Genomic DNA, 5,232 nt, shown 5'->3' with positions numbered 1-5,232 from the left:
CTCCTGGGTTGGCATTTACCTATATCAGCCTGAGGCCATTTGCTTATGTCACAATCCCTGTCTCCCCACCATGTCTCACCATGCTGGGTGGGTGAGATGTTGGGGCTAGTGGCAGGGGCCGCTGAAGGACACTCCATGCTTCCACAGGATTAGGTCCAGAGTAGGGTTGATGCAAACAGCATCCTGGAGGTTTGTCACCTTTTGGGTTATGGGGTGGATTCAAGAAGCTATTTCTCTTTGCTTGAGGTTTTCCCTGCCACTTGGGCTAGTTGACTTCAGGGTATGTCTTCATGGACTGAAAGGTCTGGAATGGTTAATTGGGAGTGGACTGACATGATGTTCCTCTCCCTGGGCTTTTCTGCATTGATTAAACTCTTAATGCAATGAACAAAGCACCGTATTTACAAATCATGGCAATGCCACATTTAAGGGAAATCAACATTTGGAGAAAGAATTAAAGGGAAAAAAAGATAGAAGTTCACTTAGGCATGCCTTTCAGTAGTCATTGAGTTTGTCAATTGCTGCATAGTCATTGCTGAGTTTCAGGAGGCTTCATGCATATGTCACTCTAAATATTTCTTGGCTTTTTTGTAGCTTCATGGTGTTTGGCTGAGGCTCAAGCTGTTTTCCTCCCCGTGATCTCCCTTTTATCAAGCGGCTGGAACTCTACATGATCATCTTTAACTTTGCTTTTAGTATATGCTCAGTATTTCTAGAAATGGCCTTATATTTTAGGGGAGAATTTCGCTTTCCTTTACTTTATGCAGCTTGCAAAGATTAAAAGAGAAAGGTTTCATGATCATACTACCCTATGGTATAAACACTGTCTCAGTATTTTTCCAAAAGGGAGCAGAAGTGAGAGCTGAATTTGGCTGTAGGAGTTTATTGTGTAATTTATTATCTCTCCCTGTGATTATCACCTTTATATTAGGAAAGAACATTCACTGAGTGCTAACTGTGCCAGCCACACATTGATTTTAAGTTCCTACAAATGGAAATTCTGGATCATAGGGTGTGTGTTTTATTATTATTTTTTGATAGATTACTACTAAATTACTTATTTAAATGAATGTGTCAGTTTCTACTGACACCAACAATGCATGGGAGATGCTTCCCCCCTGCCCCCATTTTCCCAATTTTCTCAAATATTCTTCTCTATCCTCCAGGCACAGAGGTTTGAGTTTTACTCCTGGATTTATAGTACGTTTTCATCACTGGTCTGTGTAAGGCTCCTTGTTGTTTTAGTTTTTTTTTTTTTTAACTTAAAATTTTTTATTGAGATATAGTTTAATTACCATGAAAATCACCATTTTAAAGTGAACAATTCCATGGTTTTTAGTATATTCACAAGACTGTGCAACCATCACCACTTGATAAATCCAGAATATTTCCATCACCCCAAAAAGATACCCTGTGCCCATTACCCATCACTTTCTATGCCCCCTTCCCACATCTCTGGGCAACCATATATCTACTTAGTGTCTCTACGGATTTGTCTATTTTGGACATTTCATATAAATGGAATCATATAACATATGGCTTTTTGTATCTGGCTTCTTAGCATAATGTGTTCAAGGGTCATCCATGTTTAACCATGTATCGGTGTTTTATTTTTTTATGGCTGAATAACATTGTAGGTATATACAACATTTTGCTTATCCATTGATGGCCATAGGTGTTTTTCCTACTTCTTGACTATTATGAGTAATGTTGCTGTGAACATTTGTGTTCAGGTTTTTGTAGGAACATGTTTTCAGTTCTTTTGAGTATACACCTAGAAGTGGAATTGCTGGGTCATATGGTAACTCTGTGTTTAACTTTTTGAGGAAATGCCAAACTGTGCATCCAAAACAGATGGAATTTACATCTTTCCATTCCTGTCAGCAATATATGAGTTATAATTTCTCTACACCCTCGCAAAAATTTGTTATTGTTCTCTTAAAATTATTATTATTATAGCCATCATAGTGGGCATGGAAGTGGAATCTCAAAATTACATCTCTTTACCTAGCAATTCCAGTGATAAGAATCTCTCCCAAAGATATATTGGCAAAAAAAAAAAAAAAAAAAAGAAGAGAGTTTCACTCATTGTGTTACTTATAATAGCACTATTTTGAGAGCATAAAATGAGAAACAATCCAAATACCCATCAATAGGAAACTGATCAAATAAACTAACATATATCTACACAAACCGAAACATATCCACACAGGTACATCCACTGTCTAATGCAGTTATATAAACCAATGAAAAAGACCTGTGTTGACTGTTTCAAAATGATTTCTCAAATATATTGTTGAGTACAAAAAGCCAGGTGTAGAAATGTGCATGTAATATGCTACTATTCATTTCAAGAAAGGTCTTAAGTCACTGGTTAATCTTTTCCTATGATATTGAAAAATAAACCACAAGATTAGATTTATGAGGGAGGGCAGAAAAAAGATTGAGGGGCCTATACGACCTAATTTATAGAATTGATTTTGAAACTACTTAAATATTTTACATAATTATAGAACAAAATTAAACTAAAAAGCCCAATCCTAAAAATTAAAGCAAAATGAAACAAACGAATCTGTGAAGTGAATTTGTGGCACATATGAAGAGGAATTATTTTAAGTTAGTTTAAAACACAGTTAATTTGGTGATATATCCCTGGGAGGGGGCATTAATCCCTAAGGGGAAACAAAACAAACAAATAAAACAAAGCAAAGAGAAGTTAAATTCTTTCAGTAATGTAGTGTTGGTATTCTTATTCTGGAAATCTTATGCGGGTAAGGCTTTGTTTGTACAGTAAAGCAAACAAGGAATTAGGTTGACGTCAGTGAGAATCACCATTTTGGACAATGGGGAAGGGGCATACAGATGGACAACTGATGAAGTTAAGAAAATTATGTAGTCCTGAATATGAAACTCATGACGTATCTTATCTGGGAAAAAAAAAAACAAACCAAACAGCAACATATTTCTTAACTCCAGCCACTGAAAAGTCCCAGAAACCATGACTTAACCAGTAGTAATGAGCCCTCCGTCTCCTGGATTGTGGTCCTGAATATTACTGAAAAGAAGCCAGGCTCTTTGGAGAAATGGATGATACCAGATGTGGGGCAGGAAATGTACAAGGTAAATGTGGGTTTAGATCTACGTTTCCCAAAACTGAACAGGTCCCCTCTGGCATCCGTTTGTTAGCTGTGCTGGTGGAGGTAGGACAGGAAGGACAGCTTTTCAGCAGGGCAGAGGCAGGTGTGATGGCTCAGGTGTGAAGGAATGAGACCAAATGAGCAGGTGTAGTGATGCTGTGGTACTTGAGCCTGGGGATCCTTGTTAAGACCCAGATAATTGTTCCCCCAGTTGTATGAGTGCTGGCTGCTCACAGTTACACTTGAACCAATCTCTGGGGATTGCGTTCTGTGGAAAAAAGCTGCCTTGCCCAAGAGTACGCCCCTATTCAGGAAGCAGGGAGCTTCCTAAATTAGGACTTTAAATGGCCATCCCAGCTACTGAGGAAGTCCGATTGGATTGGCTGAGGTTTACAGTTGAAACTATACTGTAGTTTAGCTTTTTCCTCTGCAAAATCTGATTTCTCTCACTCCCCGAGAGCCCTCTCCAATAAACCTCCTGTGCACAAATCTCCATTTCATAGTCTGTTTCTTGGTGGAATCTGGCCCACGTGAATGAGTATAGGTGCTATTCTGGTTTATAAGCTCCATTCCCCATAAGAGCCAATATGTTTTATTTCCTCCCACGGGAATAGCTTTCAGGAGGCCTAGCAAGGGACATACCCAGTTGCAAGAATGCACTGCATTCAGAGGAGTTCAAACTATGGATTCTCACTGGGTATTTATAGTTAATTCACAGGCCTCCCAGGCCAGGTATAGTTTACTAATTAGAGGTCATTTTTACCATGAGCAATGTTGCCTGGTAACATAGATGGCATTCCACCTTTATTAGGTTTCCAGGGGAACAGAGCTAGAAAGTTAACCCAAGGTCAGTTTTCCATAGAAAAGGAGAATGAATTTGTTAACCCTATATTTGCATTTGAAAACCCGCAAGTTTGTAAAGATAATTGAAACAGAACAAAAATCCCAACAACCCTCATTTAGGTGATAGTAGAAAACTACCTTGTTATTTTGAAACCTGGCAAATAAAGGGAAAGAATAATTTATCCAGACTTGGTTATATGGATTGTGCCTTAGGATAATAAATGAGTTGGTAAGGGGAGTTTTCTCTTTATAGAAGTATGCCAGCTGAGAAATGAAGAATGATGAACTTAAGATTCCATCCATTTACATTTATCTCCTACAGAAAAGATGAATCTAGGCAATATTATCGGTGACTGCTAATAGCACAATAGCACAAGAGGGACAACCAGACATTGTGTGCTCCGGATGGAAGTATACAGCACCACCGATGAAGTGTTCTTGCAAAGAGTTCCAGCCTGAATCTGATCAAGCTTCTAGATCTAAATACCAGATGTTGGGGACAAGATGATATTGGGGTGAGGCAATTTGTAAAATGAAGACTGTGGAAAACTGTTTAGGACAAATGACTGTTTTTTCTTTTTTCTTTCTTTGCTTCTTTTTAATGTTTATTTATTTTGAGAGAGAGAGAGAGCGAGCATGCAGGGTAAAATCATAATAGGGGAGAGTGGCCTAGGCCTGCATTTAAGCATGTGACTCTTTTTTTTAAAACATTTTTTAAAAGTTTATTTATTTATATTGTGTAGGAGTGAGAGAGAGGGGAAGAGAGAGAGAGAGGGCACAAGCAGGGGAAGGGCAGGGGGAGAGAGAGAGAGAGAGAGAGAGAGAGAGAGAATCCCAAGCAGTCTCTGCTGTCAGCACAGAGCCCAACATGGGGTTCGATTTCACGAACTGTGAGATCAACAGCCAGAGGCTTAACTGACTGAATCACCCAGGCATCCCATGACCATTGTTTTTTCAACAAAGACATTGCAAGGGACACACACACACACACACACACACACACACACACAGATATGAAGGGGAACATTTATAAATTAAAGGGACTTAAGAGACAAGAAACATATTAACCAATTATAATTCTTGAAACTTAATAAGATTCTGGTTTGAGCAAACTGTGAAAACATTGTTTATGGTTCAGTCGAGGGAATTTTAACACTGCCTGAAGACTGGATGATAGGAAGAAATAATTGTTAATTTTTTAGGTTTGATAATAATATTCTGGTAGTATTATTTTAAAAAGTCCTCAACGTTT

General features: G+C 38.4%; 1 long non-coding RNA gene across 1 annotated transcript; it reads left to right on the top strand.

Annotated features, from left to right (window-relative positions):
- Positions 1 to 91: 91 nt before the first annotated feature.
- On the top strand, positions 92 to 4,532 carry LOC147577192 (uncharacterized). Its single transcript, XR_015240006.1, has 3 exons — positions 92 to 189; positions 2,977 to 3,120; positions 4,303 to 4,532. It is a non-coding gene; the product is annotated as an uncharacterized LOC147577192 (long non-coding RNA).
- Positions 4,533 to 5,232: the final 700 nt, after the last annotated feature.

This window comes from Puma concolor, chromosome C2, assembly GCF_028749965.1.
Source record: "Puma concolor isolate L17-30 chromosome C2, mPumCon1.1.hap2, whole genome shotgun sequence".
In the NCBI taxonomy this organism is placed as follows: Eukaryota; Metazoa; Chordata; class Mammalia; order Carnivora; family Felidae; genus Puma; species Puma concolor.
Note: the sequence above shows the minus strand (reverse complement) of the source record. Positions and strands in the feature narration are given on the sequence as shown.